Here is a 15,707-nt window from a genome sequence, read left to right on the forward strand (position 1 = left end):
CTTCCCTTCCCGACTCCCCCTCCCTCATCCCTCTTCTCCCTCTCTCCCCCACTCCCTCCTTCCTTCCTCCTCCCCCACCCCTTCACCCCTCCCTTTCCCTCTCCCCCTCCTCCCCCTCCCTTCTTTTCTCCTCTTCCCCCCCCCCCCCCCTTCCCCACCCCCCCTTTATCCCACTTCTCCATCCCACTCTTTCCCCCTTCCCCCCCCTCTCCCCCCCTCGCTCCTCCCTCCCTCACACCTCTCTTCCCCCCCTCTCCTCCCCTTTCCCCCCTCCTTCTCTTCCCCCTCCCCATCCCCCTCTCTTCACCCCTCTCACTCCTCCTCTCCCTCCCATCTCTCCCCTTCCTCCTCCCCCTCTCCCTCCCCTCCCCCTCCCCTCCTCCCCACCTTCATTCTCTCCCCACCCCCTCTCCCCCTCCCATCCTTCCCACCTGTCATCCCTCTCCCTTAGTGTACGTTCCTCCCCCTCCCCTCTTCCTCCTCCTGTCCCCCTCCCCTTCCCTTCTGTCCCCCCCTCTCCTCCCCCTCACACCTCTCTCCCCTCTCTCCCCCCCTCCACCTTTCCCCTCTCTCCCCCCCCCCTCCATCCCCCTTCTCCTCTCTTCTCCCTTCTCCTTCCCTCTCCTCCCCTCTCCTCCCCTCTCTCTCCTCTCCTCTCCTCTATATTTCCTTCTCCCTCTCTCTCCTCTCCCTCTGTCTCTCTCTCTGCCCTCTCCTCTCCTCTCCCCTCTCCCTCTCCTCCCCCTCTCCTCCTCTTTTCCTCTCCCCTCCTTTCTCTTCCTTTCTCCCTGTTCTCTCCTCCCTCTCCCCTCTCTCCTCCCTCTCCTCCTCTTCTCTCTCCTCCTCTCTTCCTCCCCTCCCCCTCCCTCTCCTCCCCTCCTCTTTCCTCTCTCTCTCTCTTCCTCCTTCTCCTCTCTCCCCCCTCCTTCCCCTCTCTCCCCCCCCTCCCTCCTCCCTCTCTCCCTCTCCTCTCCTCTCCCCTCCCTCCTCTACTCCCTCTCCTCTCTCTCCTCTCCTCTCCTCTCCCTCTCCTCCTCCTCTCCCTCCCTCTCCTCCTCCTCTCTCTCCTTGGTTCTCCCTCTCCTCTCCCCCGTACCCCTCTCTCTCCTCTCCTCTCCTTCTCCTCTCCCTCCTCTCCCCTCTCCCTCCTGGCTCCCTCCTCTCCTCTTCCCTCCCCTCCCTCTCCTCATCTCCTCCTCCCTCCTCCCCCTCTCCCCTACGCTCTCTCTCCTCCTCTCTCCTTCCCCTCCTCCCACACCCCTCTCCTCCTCTCTCTCTCCTCTCCTCCCTCTTCCTCCCCCTCCTCTCTCCCTCTCTACCCTCCCCCTCTCCTCCTCCCCTCCCTCCCTCTCTTCTCTCCTCGCTTCTCCCTTCCCTCTGTTCCCCTCTAAATTCCCCTCCCTCTGTTCGTCCCCCTCTTCTCTCTCCTCCTTTCTTCTCTTCCTCCTCTCCACCCTCTCCCTCTCCTCTCCTCTCCCTCCCCTCCCTCTCTCCCTCTCCTCTCCTCTCCTCCCCTCTCACCTCCCCTCTCTTCCCTCCCTCATCCTCTCCCCCTCTCCACCCTCTCCCTCTCCCTTCCCTCCCCCCTCCCTCTCCCTCCCCCCTCCCTCTCCCTCCTCTCCTCCCTCCCTTCTCTTCCTCTCCCCTCCTCCCTCCTCCTCTCTCCTCTCCTCTCTCTCCTCTCCTTCCCCTCCTCTCCTCCTCCTCTCCTCTCCCCTCATTCCTCTCTCCTCCTCCTGCTCCCTCTCCTCCTCCTCTCTCCTCCCCTTCCTCTCCCTCTCCTCTCTCCTCCCCTCTTCCCTCCTCTCCTCTCTCCTCTCCCTCCTCTCCCTCCTCTCCTCCCTCTCCCCTCCTCGTCCCTCTCTCTCTTCACCTCTCCCTCCCCTCTCCTCTCCTCCCCTCTCCTCTCCCCACCTCACCTCCCCCTCCCTCGCCTCCCCTCTCCTCCCCCCTCCCCTCTCCCCTCTCCTCTCCTCTCATCTCCTCCCCTCCCCTCTGCTCTCCTCTCCCCCTCTCTTCTCTCCTCTCCTCCCTCGTCCCCTCGCCTCCCCTCTCCCCTCTCTCCTCCTCTTCCTCTCCTCTCCTCCCCCTCTTCCCCTCCCCTCCTCTCCTCCCCTCTACCCCTCCCCCCTCTCCTTCCCCTCCCCCCTCTCCCTCCTCTCCTCCCCCTCTCCTCTCCTCTCTCCTCCCTCCCCCTCCCCTCCTCTTCCCCCTCCTCCTCTTCCCTCTCCCCCCTCTCCCCCCCTCTCTCCCTCTCCTCCTCTCCTCCCTTCTCCCTCTCCCCTCCTCCCTCCCCTCTCTTCCACCTTCCTGTCCCCTCTCTCCCTCTTCCAGCCTTCGCTCCTTCTCCCTCCCCTCCTCACTCCCTCCCTCTCCCTCTCCTCCCTCCCCCCCCTCTCCCTCTCTCGCTTGGGCCCTCCCTTCTCTCTCCTCTCCCTCCCCTCCTCCTCTCCTCCCTCCCCCTCTCCTCTCCCCTCCTCTCCTCTCCCCTCCCCCTCCCCTCTCCTCCTCCCCTCCCCTCCTCTCCTCTCCTCTCCTCTCCCCCCCTCCCTCCCTCCTCTCCCCTCCTCTCCTCGTCTTCCCCCTCTCTCTCTTCCTCCCCTCTCTCTCCTTTCCTCTCTCCCCTCCCTCCTCTTCTCCTCTCCCCCCTCTCCCCTCCTCTCCTCCCCCCCTCTCCTCTCCCTCCTCCCCCCTCTCCCCTTCTCCTCTCCTCCCCTCCCCTCTTCTCCTCCCTCCCCCTCTCCCTCTCCCCTCCTCTCCCCCTTCTCTCCTCTCCTCTCTCCCCATCCTCTCTCTCTCTCCCGCTCTTCTCCCCTCCCCTCTCTCCTCTCCTCCCCTCTCCCCTCCCCTCTCCCCCCTCTCCCCTAACCTCCTCCCCTCCCCTCTCCTCTCCCCCTCCTCCCTCTCCCCTCCCCCTCCTCCCCTCCCCTCCCCTCCCCTCGCCTATCTTTTCCTCTCCTGTCCACTCCTCCCCCTCCCTCTCCCCCCTCTCTTCCTCTCCTCTCCTCCCCCCCCCCCTCCCTCCCTCCCCTCTCCTCCCCTCCCCTCCCCCTCCTTCCCCCCCCCCCTCCTACCCCCTCCTCTCATCCCCTCCTCCTCTCCTCCCTCCTCCCCCTCTCCTCTCCTCTCCTCTCCCCCTCCTCTCCCTCTCCTCCTCCTCTCCCTCATCCCCTCCCTCTCCCCCCCTCTCCCCCCTCTCCTCCTCTCCCTCCACCCCTCCCTCCCTCCCTCTTCCCCCTTTCCCTCTCCTCCTCCCCCTCCCTCTCCCCCCTCCCCCCTCCCTCTCCCTCCCCTCTCTCTCTCCCCTCTCCCTCCCCCTCACTCCTCCCCCCTCCTCCGCCTCACCTCCCCCGCCCTCCTCCCCCCTTCTCCTCTGCCCTCCCCACCTCTCCCTCTCCCCTCCTCTCTCCTCCTCCCCCCCTCCTCCTCTCCTCTCCCACCCTCCCCCTCCCTCTCCCTTCCCTCTCCCCCCTCCCCCCTTCCTCCCACCCTCCTCTCCTCTCCGTCCTCTCCTCCCCTGCCTTCCTCCCCCACCCCCTCCCCCCCCTCCCCTCACCTCTCCTCCCTCCCTCCCCCCTCCCTCTTCTCCTCCTCCTCCTCCCATCTCCCCCATCCCCCCCTCTCTCCCTCCCCTCCTCCATCCCTCCTCTCCACCCCCCCTCCCTCCCTCTCCCCTCCCCTCTCCATCTCCCTCCTCCCTCCCTTCCTCCTCCCTCTCCACCCCTTTCCTCCCACCCCCCCCCTCTCCCTCTCTCCTCCACCCCCCTTCTCCTTCCTCACTCTTCCTCCTCCCCTGCACCCCTCTCCCTCCCCTCACTCCCCTCCCTCCCCTCCTCCCCCTCAACTCTCTCCCCCCCTCCCCTTCCCTAACCTTCCTCCCCCTCCCCCTCCCCTCCTCAACCTCCTCCACCCCTCTCTCACTCTGCCTTGCCAAAGACATTTTTTGCCATACACCAGAGGGCGTACAGAGAAGGCCCCCTCCAGACTGATTCCTGGGATGTCAGGACTTTCACCTTGAAGAAAGACTGGATAGACTCGGCTTCTACTCTCTAGAATTTAGAAGATTGAGGGGGATCTTATAGAACCTTCAAAATTCTTAAGGGGTTGGACAGGCTAGATGCAGGAAGATTGTTCCCGATGTTGGGGAAGCCCAGAACAAGGGGTCACAGTTTAAGGATAAGGGCGAAATCTTTTAGGACCGAGATGAGAAAAAAACATTTTTCACACAGAGAGTGGTGAATCGCTGGAATTCTCTGCTACAGAAGGTAGTTGAGGCCAGTTCATTGGCTATATTTAAGAGGGAGTTAGATGTCTGGGCCTTGTGGCTAAAGGTATCAGGGGGTGGGGAGAGAAGGCAGGTACAGGATACTGAGTTGGATGATCAGCCATGATCATATTGAATGGGGGCGGTGCAGGCTCGGAGGGCTGAATGGCCTACTCCTGCACCTAATTTCTATGTTTCACTCTGCTCACCCCTCTCCCTCTCCTCCCCCTCCTCCACCTACCCATCCCTCCCTACCCCACCGCCATCCCTCTCTACGCCACCCCCTTCCCCCTCTTCCCCACCCCCTTCGCTCTCTCCCCCCCACCCCCTTCGCTCTCTACCCTTCCCCCCCCCCCCGTTCCCTCTACCCCTTCCTCTCCCCCTTCCACCACTCCACCGACCCCCTCCCTGCCCCACTCTTCCACGTCTCCTCCCTTACCCCACCTCTCTCCCTCTCATCCTCTCCTATCTCTCCCCTCTCGCTCCCCCACCCCTATCCCCTACCCCTCTGACTCCTGCACCTCTGTAAAACACCACACTCCACCCTAACCCCTCCTCTCCTCCCTCCCCAACACTTCCACACTTCTCACCACCTGTCCCCCTGCCATTCTCCCTCCCCACTCTTTCCCCTCTCTACCCCCCCCACCCTTCTCCCCTCCCTCCACACCTGTATCCCCTCCCTCCCTACAGTACACCCACACTTTTCCTCCCCACACCTCTCCTCTCACCTCCCCATCTCTCTCATCTAGGAACACCCTCTCCCTCTCTTAACTCCCCCTCTCCCTCTCTTTCCTCCCCCTGACCACTCCCCACTCCATTTCACAACCCCTCTACCCCTTCTCCCTGCCCTCCCCCCATCTCCATCCCTCCCCATCCCTCTCTCGGGCCCCTCCTCCCTCCATCCCTCTCTCCTCCCCTTCTCCATCCCTCCCCTCATCCCCTCTACCTCTACCTCTCCACCCCTCCTCCTCCCACCCACATCCCTTCTCACCCATCCCATTCCCCTCCCCCACCCCCCTACCTAACCGTCTCCCCCCCCACCCCCCCCCCTTCAGTCCCTGACCACCTGGCCCCCTTCCCCCTCCCCACACTTCCCCCCCCACCCTCCAAAACTCTTCCCCCTCTACCCCACAACCCCATCCATCTTCCCCTCCCTCCCTCTGGGGGGTTTTAGCGTGAGTGTGACTGCCGCAGCCCCCCCCCCCCCCCCCCCCCCCCCTCCCCACCCACCCTGACACGCGATGGGGAAACCCCACCACAACGGTCATAGCACTTGGTCTAGTAATCTTCGTAATCTTCTCACGAACTAGAGGCGCTGATGTACTTTCTTTATAATTGCATCAGTGTTCTGGGACCAGGAGAGACCTTCGGAAATATGCATGCCCAGGAATTTGAAGTTCTTGACTGGATTGTAGGTCCCCATCCTACCCCTTCCAAAGTCCACGATCAGTTCCTTGGTTTTGCTGGTGTTGAGAGCCAGGTTATTGTGCTGGTGTTGAGAGCCAGGTTATTGTGCTTGTTGAGAGCCAGGTTATTGTGCTGGTGTTGAGAGCCAGGTTATTGTGCTGGTCAATCGGTCGATCTCAGAGTGATCAAGTATTGAAACAGGCCCTTCGGCCTAACCTGCCCGCCGTGGCTAACATGTCCCATCTACACTAGTCCCATCTGCCTGCCCTTAGTTCATATCCCTCCAAACCTCTCCTGTCCATGTACCTGTCTAAATGTTTATTAAATTATGGGGCATTCCCAGCCTCAACTACCTCCTCTGGCAGCTTGTTCCATACCCCCACCACCCACTGTGTGGAAAAAGCTACCCCTCGGATTCGTACTAAATGTTTCCCCTTCACCTTAAACTTATGTCCTCTAGTCCTCGATTCCCCAAATATGGCCAAAGACTCTGTGCGTCTACCTGATTTATTCCGCTCATGATTTTGTACACCTCTATAAAAACACACTGTGTAACCCCACACACTCCTGGATAGAGTCCCTGACACACACTGTGTAACCCCACACACTCCTGGATAGAGTCCTGACACACTGTGTAAACCCACACACTCCTGGATAGAGTCCCTGACACACTGTGTAACCCCACACACTCCTGGATAGAGTCCTGACACACTGTGTAACCCCACACACTCCTGGATAGAGTCCCTGACACACTGTGTAACCCCCCACACACTCCTGGATAGAGTCCCTGACACACTGTGTAACCCCACACACTCCTGGATAGAGTCCCTGACACACTGTGTAACCCCCACACACTCCTGGATAGAGTCCCTGACACACTGTGTAACCCCACACACTCCTGGATAGAGTCCCTGACACACTGTGTAACCCCACACACTCCTGGATACAGTCCCTGACACACTGTGTAACCCCACACACTCCTGGATAGAGTCCTGACACACTGTGTAACCCCACACACTCCTGGATAGAGTCCTGACACACTGTGTAACCCCACACACTCCTGGAATAGAGTCCCTGACACACTGTGTAACCCCACACACTCCTGGATAGAGTCCCTGACACACTGTGTAACCCCCACACACTCCTGGATAGAGTCCTGACACACTGTGTAACCCCCCACACTCCTGGATAGAGTCCCTGACACACTGTGTAACCCCACACACTCCTGGATAGAGTCCCTGACACACTGTGTAACCCCACACACTCCTGGATAGAGTCCCTGTCCCTGACACAGTGTGTAACCCCACACACTCCTGGATAGAGTCCCTGACACACTGTGTACCCCCACACTCCTGTAGAGTCCTGACACACTGTGTACCCCCATACGCTCCTGGATAGAGTTCTTGACACACTGTGTAACCCCACACTCTCCTGGTTAGGGTCCCTGACACACTGTGTAAACCCCCACACTCCTGGATAGAGTCCTGACACACTGTGTAACCCCACACACTCCTGGATAGAGTCCCTGACACACTGTGTAACCCCCTCACCACTCCTGGATACTCCCCACACTGGATACAGTCCTGTGTAACCCACACTCCTCCCCTCCTCACTCCCTCCCTCACCCTCTCCCCACACACTCCTGGTCTCTGACACTCTGTCTCTCCCCACACACTCCTGGATCTCTCTCTCCCTCCCACTCTGTGTACCCCACACACTCCTGGATAGAGTCCCTGACACAGAGTCCCTGTGTAACCCCACACACTCCTGGATAGAGTCCTGACACACTGTGTAACCCCACACACTCCTGGATAGAGTCCCTGACACACTGTGTAACCCCACACATCCAACACTGGGTTCTTCAAAGTCTGTGTTCAAACCCAGAAGGACCAGTGTGTTTGTCGGGAGAATCTACTATAGGGCATGTAGGGACCAGTGAACTGGTCCTTTCACATTGCAGTTAATATCACAATCGGCTGGTGATTTTCTCAGCCGTGGCTCGCTGTCATCTTGCACGTCTGTAACCAGGTTTACCTCACTCTACTGAAATCCGTCAATGTTATTGAAGGGCATTGAACTCATTCTTGTAATCATGAATGTTGAGTTTTGAGTTGAGCCATCTAACATTGTGTCCATTATCTGCCTGTTCCCATGCAAGATGTTCAACAGAAACACAAGGAGACACTGAAGGCACAGACTGAAACACTGAGTGTGAACACCATCCTGATGAACGAGAAGGTTAAGGATTTCCTGCTGCTAGATCGATACGCTGAGCTCACAATCATCTCCACTGTTCGAGATCGGACACTGGTGGAACATGAGCTGCTGGCAAGAGGCCGGGACCATGAAGAGTGGAGAGAGGAATGTCTCCGGGGAAAACTGGAAAAAATCAGGACTGATCAATTGTTCCACAGCAGCTTTACCCGGAGTAAATCCCGATCTGGGAGTTCAGCAACAGTGGCCGGAGTCGCGGGGATCGGAAAAACAACAATGGTGCAAAAGATTGTTCATGACTGGGCCACAGGGGAAATATACCCACAATTCCAGTTTGTCTTCAGTTTCAAATTCCGGGATTTGAACACTATTAACTGCAGAATAAACCTGAGGGAACTGATTCTGGATCAGTATCCATACTTTGGGAATATGCTGCGGGAGGTCTGGAAGAACCCAGAGGGATTGCTGTTTATATTTGACGGTCTGGATGAATTCAAGGGCAGAATCGATTTTGCTGACAGTCGGAGAGACACAGAACCTAAGCACCAGTGCCCAGATCCCGAGTGGTGGTGTGAAGTGTCTGACATTGTGTACAGTTTAATCCAGCACAAGCTGCTCCCAGGGTGTTCAGTGCTAGTGACCACCCGCCCCACTGCGTTACATTTACTGGAAAAGGCAGAGATCAGTGTCCGGGCTGAAATCCTGGGATTTGTTGGTGAGGAACGGAAGGAATATTTCACCAGGTATTTTGAAGATCAGACGGTGGCAGCAGCTGTTTTCAAACATGTGAAGGAGAACGAGATCCTGTACACCATGAGCTACAACCCCTCCTACTGCTGGATCCTTGTCCTGGCACTGGGCCCCTTCTTCACACAAACACACCGGGACCCGCAGCGAGTTCCCAAGACCATCACACAACTATATTGCTACTTTATTTACAACATCCTGAAAAACCACGGCCGTGAGATTGAGAACCTCCGTGAGGTGTTACTGAGGGTTGGTCAGATGGCCTTCACTGGAGTGGCTGAGAAGAAGATTGTGTTCACAGATGGAGATTTGATCAAATACAATCTGCAGCCTTCCCAGTTCCTGTCCGGGTTCCTGATGGAACTTTTGGAGAGAGAGGATTCAGCCCGGAGCGTGGTGTACACCTTCCCGCACCTCACCATCCAAGAGTTTGTAGCCGCACTCGCACAATTCCTGACTGTAGATCCCGGGAATATCGTGAAACTCCTGTCTGAAGCCCACAGCACGACAGACGGGCGATTTGAAGTATTTCTCCGTTTTGTCGCTGGTCTCTCTCCTCCCCACGGACAGCTTGGATCCTGGAGGAGTTTCTGGGTAAATTCCCTCATCAAACAATCTGCCGAGTGATTGACTGGGTGAAGGAGGAGGTTAAACGCCGGGCTGGAAACACAGAGAGTGAAGCTGATAAACGGAGCCTCCTGAACACGATGCACTACCTGTTTGAGTCTCAGAATCCTGCACTGGCTCAGCAGACACTGGGATCTGTGGAAACACTTTCATTCAGTGGACTGGGACTGACCCCGATTGACTGTGCGGTCCTGTCTCATGCCATCAGGCTCTGTGATACAATCAAACACCTCGATCTGGGGAGCTGCCGCATTCAGTGTGAAGGTCTCCAGCGGCTGGGACCGGTTCTGCACAAGTGTCAGGACTTGGGGTAACTGTCCGTTTGATGCTAACACTGAACTGTAAAATTGTTCCACTATTTTGTTACTAAGTACAGCAACCCTTCTATGGGGCCGAGCGGCCGTCACTGTGCTCGGGGGGTAACCCCTCCTATTTTAACCTCCTCCGTCCCCCCCCTCCCCCAGGTCACCAGTGGTTGACTCCGGCTCCCCCAACCCCCAGGTCACCAGTGGTTGACTCCCCCCCCCCCTCCCCCAGGTCACCAGTGGTGGTTGACCCCCCCCCCCCCCCCAGGTCACCATGTGGTGACTCCTCCCCCCCCCCCCCCCAGGTCACCAGTGGTTGACTCCCCCCCCTCCCCAGGGTCCCCAGTGGTTGACTCCCCCCCCCAATCAAATGGGTCACCAGTCCCCCCCCCACCCCCACCAGTGGTTGATCCCCCCCCCCCCCCCAGGTCACCAGTGGGCTGACCTGCTTCCCCCCCCCGGTGGGTCACCAGAGTGGTTGACTCTCCCCCCCCTCCCCCAGGTCACCAGTGGTTGACTCCGTCCCCCCTCCCCCAGGTCACCAGTGGTTGACTCCTCCCCCAGGTCACCAGTGGTTGACTCCATCCCCCCTCCCCCAGGTCACGCGTGTTGCAGCCGTTCTCTGCAGGGGGGGGGGAGCGGGGGGGATTGGTTTACACTCACTGGGTGTCTGACACTGAACATTTCCTGGTCGTCGGTCGGGGAATGAGAATAAATGGTGAAAGTCTCCAAACACCGCAACCACAGAGATTTATTCAATAATGTGCTGAGCTGCTTCCACAAATATCCGTTTGGGAGAAGTTATCTATCTCAGCCCCGGGTTTGGATCAGTTTGTTTCTTACTCTGTCTGTTTGTGTTTAGACTGGGAGACAACGACCTGGGAGATTCCGGAGGTGAAACTGGTGTCTGATGCTCTGAGGAACCCGGACTGTAAAATACAGACACTGGGGTAAGTCCCAGACTGTGAGAGATTGTGTTTACACTCACTGGGTGTCTGACACTGAACATTAATATGATCAGTAATTGTGTCACTGATAAACACTGGGGATTTACACCGTCTCCTGTCTCTCTGTGTCCCTCACCCTCACTCTCTCTCATCTCCAGGCTGGACAGTGTCGGTCTCACAGATTCTGGAGCCGAGGATCTCGTCTCCGCTCTCAGTACAAACCATACGGTGACGGAGCTGTACCTGAGTGGGAATAAACTGGGAGATTCCGGAGTGAAACTGGTGTCTGATGCTCTGAGGAACCCGGACTGTAAAATACAGACACTGGGGTAAGTCCCAGACTGTGAGAGATTGTGTTCCCACTCACTGGGTGTCTGACTCTGATCTTTTTATGATATCAGTAATTGTGGCTAGTGAATCAAGGAAACACTGGATTTTGCACCGTCTCCTGTCTCTGAGATTTGAAATCATCTCACCCTCACTCTCTCATTCATCTCCGGAAACCGTGTCGTCTCTCACAGATTCTGGAGCCCAGGATCTCCTCTTGTATCGCTCTCAAGTACTACAACGGTGACGTGATCTGCTGTTCCCTGATTGGGAATAAACTCCAGATTTCGGAGTGAAAAACTGGTGTCTGATGCTCTGAGGAACCCGGACTGTAAAATACAGACACTGCGGTAAGTCCCAGACTGTGAGAGATTGTGTTCCTTCACACTCACTCTCTTGTCTGACTGATCTGAGTTCCATAGAGCCTCCTTAGGGCCAGTGGAAATCAAGGGATCAGTATTCATCAGTGTCCTGTGGATTCTGGGCCGGGTCGTCTCTGATCTCTGGGGACTCCACTCCCAGTCAGCGCTCTCACATGAATGTCTGGGTGCTGCTCTCACCCCTCTTGACAGCTGCAATGGTATTGTGGTCCAATCACCTATGTCCCTCATATCTATGGAATACACTGAACATACGTATGATCAGTATTGGTGTCACTGATAAACACTGGGGATTTACACCGTCTCCTGTCTCTCTGTGTCCCTCACCCTCACTCTCTCTCATCTCCAGGCTGAACAGTGTCGGTCTCGCAGATTCTGGAGCTGAGGATCTCGTCTCTGCTCTCAGTAAGTCCCAGACTGTGGTGACTGTGCTGCAACCTCACTGATGGGTCTAAACTGGGTGATTCTGGAGTGATAGAACTGGTGGGTCTAGTGGAATCAAGGGAACCAGGACTGTAAGGCTGGCACGGGTTATGATTGGGGACGATCAGCCAGGATCACACTGAATGGCGGTGCTAATGGCCTACTCATGCACCTATTTTCTATGTATCTATGACACAGAACATTAATATGATCAGTAATTGTGTCACTGATAAACACTGGGGATTTGCACCGTCTCCTGTCTCTCTGTGTCCCTCACCCTCACTCTCTCTCATCTCCAGGCTGAACAGTGTCGGTCTCACAGATTCTGGAGCCGAGGATCTCGCCTCTGCTCTCAGTACAAACCATACGGTGACGGGGCTGCACCTGAGTGGGAATAAACTGGGAGATTCCGGAGTGAAACTGGTGTCTGATGCTCTGAGGAACCCGGACTGTAAAATACAGACACTGGGGTAAGTCCCAGACTGTGAGAGATTGTGTTTACACTCACTGGGTGTCTGACACTGAACATTAATATGATCAGTAATTGTGTCACTGATAAACACTGGGGATTTGCACCGTCTCCTGTCTCTCTGTGTCCCTCACCCTCACTCTCTCTCATCTCCAGGCTGAACAATGTCGGTCTCACATATTCTGGACGGAGCTGAACCTGAGTGAGAATAAACTGGGAGATTTCGGAGTGAAACTGGTGTCTGCGGCTCTGAGGAACCCGGACTGTAAAATACAGACACTGGGGTAAGTCCCAGACTGTGAGAGATTGTGTTTACAGTCACTGGGTGTCTGATACTGAACACTAATATGATTAATAAGGAAGTGCAGATGATGGAAAATTGAAGATAGACAAAAATGCTGGAGAAACACAGCGGGTGAGGCGCTATCTATGGAGCGAAGGAAATAGGTGACGTTTCGGGTCAAGACCCTTCTTCAGACTAATGTGGGGGTGGGGGGGGGGAGAGAAGAAAGGAAGAGGCGGAGACAGTGGGCTAAGGAGAAAGGTTTCAACCCGAAACATCGCCCATTTCCTTCGCTCCATAGATGCTGCCTCACCCGCTGAGTTTCTCCATCATTTTTGTCTAACTGAACTTTAATATGATCGGTAATTGTGTCACTGATAAACACTGGGGATTTGCACCGTCTCCTGTCTCTCTCTGTTCCTCACCCTCCCTCTCTCTCATCTCCAGGCTGAACAGTGTTGGTCTCACAGATTCTGGAGTCGAGGATCTCGTCTCCGCTCTCAGTACAAAACCCTCACTGACGAAGCTGGACCTGTTGCACAACTCCCTCACAGACCGATCTGTGCCCGCTCTCCGCCGCCTCATACTGAACCACCAGAGTCTGGAGCTGATCTTGTCAGTGTTTGTGTTAATGTTTAATGTGATAAAATATCAGGGGATCTCCTGTGATTTTGTTCTGTAAGTGTTGTTGAAATTTTAACCCCAGTCCCTGTTATTGACACTGTTGTTTCATCTGTTTATTTTCTCTTTATTCCTCCACTTGTTTCAGGCTGCGGTGGAATGAGTTTAGTGCAGATGGACGGAAGCAGCTGGAGAGTCTGCGGGGAACCAGACCCGGACTGAGAGTGGTCGTGTGAACATCACGGGGTGTAAACGTCACCGCCCTGGGGACCGGAATATTGTTGGCCGATTCCCCGCCCTCCCCTTTAAACGGCCGCCATCCCTTTCAAACGGCCGCCCTCCCCTTTAAACCTCAACGCTTCCCGGGCCGGCCGGGCTGTGATGTCAGAGGCGGCCCTGCCTGCTGTCACGTGACCCGGGTACGCGGCGCTGCTGCTGATGATGCCGGATATCCGGTGCTGCCCCCCAGTGGGGGACGGTGGAATTACAGCGGGACCTGCAGGATCCCGGTTGTGACTTTATCAGCTCCTGCTGTGGATTGATGGTGACAACAACAGCAACATTGTTCAAACTGTTCATTCACACAGCAATGTATGTTACTGCTTTATCATTTGTAAATCAAATGTAAATAGTAAATGACAGTGAAAGTTAGTGGATGTCTAGATGACTAATATTTGCAGAACTCAATAAACACTTGTCAATTCCACTCCCTCCAGCTCGGATCATTGCAAATTTGATCACAAATATGTGACCGTCCCAATCTCCCCAATATTTACTTCACTCCTTTCTACCCCTCCCCTCCCAAACCTTTCTCCGCTGCTTTCTCTCTGTTTACCCTCCCGTACTCTTCCCCCATCTTTACCACCCTCCTGATCAACCATCAGTCTCTTGCTCCTCCCCCCCCCCCCCTCCCCCCCCCCCCCCCCCCCCCCTCCCCCCCCCCCCCCCCCCCCCCCCCCTCCTGATCTGCCTTTGTGCTACCCTCTCCTCCTCCCCATATAACCATATAACAATTACAGCACGGAAACAGGCCATCTCGGCCCTACAAGTCCGTGCCGAACAACTTTTTTCCCTTAGTCCCACCTGCCTGCACTCATACCATAACCCTCCATTCCCTTCTCATCCATATGCCTATCCAATTTATTTTTAAATGATACCAATGAACCCGCCGACACCACTTCCACTGGAAGCTCATTCCACACCGCTACCACTCTCTGAGTAAAGAAGTTCCCCCTCGTGTTACCCCTAAACTTCTGTCCCTTAATTCTGAAGTCATGTCCTCTTGTTTGAATCTTCCCTATTCTCAAAGGGAAAAGCTTGTCCACATCAACTCTGTCTATCCTTCTCATCATTTTAAAGACCTCTATCAAGTCCCCCCTTAACCTTCTGCGCTCCAGAGAATAAAGACCTAACTTATTCAACCCATCATTCCCTCTGTCTCCCCCTCCCTCTCCCCCTCATTCACCCCCCTCATTCTACCTCCACACTCTCCCCTCTCATTCTCTCCCTTCATTCTCCCGCTACACTCTCCCCTGCCTTTTATCCCGGATACTAGCGTGGATAGCAGGTTGACAGGATGGCAGAAGTCTAAAAGTGGCAATACAAGGGACTTTTCTGGTTGACTGCAAGTGATTAGGGTTCTGTCGGGTTTGGTGTTGGGGCCGCTACTCTTCACATTGCATTTTAATGATTTGGACGAGGGGTTTGAAGGCTTTGTGGCAAAGTGCGGATGATACGAAGTAGGTGTGTGTGTAGTGAAAGCAGGGACTCTGCAGAGGAACTTGGACAGGTTGGGAGAGTGGGCAGAGAAGTGGCAGGGAATATAGTGCAGCAATGTGTGGAGGCATGCATTTTGGTGGTAGGAATAAAGGCGTAGACTATTTTCTAAACGGTGAAAATCCGGAAATCGGAGATGCAATGGGACTTGGGAGTATTGGTGCAGGATTTTGTAGATTGGTTATTCCACACCAACCAATTGTAGTGCTTTATTAATAGAAGCTCCGCCTTCTATGCAGTTTATATTGTCAGAATTCAGTTCATGCTGTCAGTCGAATAACTGCTACATTTGCCCTAACAATATGCTGAAGTGTACTGTGAGTAAACTTTAATAAATAATGTACCATGTTGTGCGAGTGAGTAACTGACTCTTTTATATGGTGTCAGAAGTGGGATGGCGACCACAGGCCTGTTGCCTACGCCTCCTGCAACCTGACTGAAACTGAACAACGTTACTCCCAAATCGAAAAGGAATTACTTGCCGTGGTTTTCGCCAGTACAAAATTCAAAGACTTTACTTTTGGAAAATCTGTGGCTGTGGAAACTGGTCACAATCCTAAACAAACCCATCCACGCCCCTCTGGTTTGCCTGCAACAGGTGAGGATGCCGCTACAGCGTTTTGATTTTACTATAGTCTACAAAAAGGGCAAGGACTTGCACATAGCTGACACGCTATCAAGAGCCCCACGCAAAACCAGCGAACAACAGCCCTCTGAACAGAACCAGTTCTCACTAATGAAGGTATCGTATGTTCCCACTGAATGCCTAAGCAGCCTGGCAGAGTACGCAGCTGCAGACGAGATTCTAAAATTGCTGTCTTCCATCATCCGGCGTAGCTGGCTGGATAAACAACACAGTCCCCCCCCCACTCGCGATTCGCCCCTACTACCTAGTTTGTGATGACCTGGTGCTACTG

General features: G+C 55.5%; 1 long non-coding RNA gene and 1 pseudogene across 1 annotated transcript; both read left to right on the top strand.

Annotated features, from left to right (window-relative positions):
• Nucleotides 1-13,578, top strand: part of LOC129716454 (NACHT, LRR and PYD domains-containing protein 3-like) — a 40,142-nt pseudogene extending 26,564 nt beyond the window's left edge.
• On the top strand, nt 11,139-11,627 carry LOC129716457 (uncharacterized). Its single transcript, XR_008726641.1, has 2 exons — nt 11,139-11,188; nt 11,568-11,627. It is a non-coding gene; the product is annotated as an uncharacterized LOC129716457 (long non-coding RNA).
• Nucleotides 13,579-15,707: the final 2,129 nt, after the last annotated feature.

Source organism: Leucoraja erinacea, unplaced genomic scaffold, assembly GCF_028641065.1.
Source record: "Leucoraja erinacea ecotype New England unplaced genomic scaffold, Leri_hhj_1 Leri_239S, whole genome shotgun sequence".
In the NCBI taxonomy this organism is placed as follows: Eukaryota; Metazoa; Chordata; class Chondrichthyes; order Rajiformes; family Rajidae; genus Leucoraja; species Leucoraja erinaceus.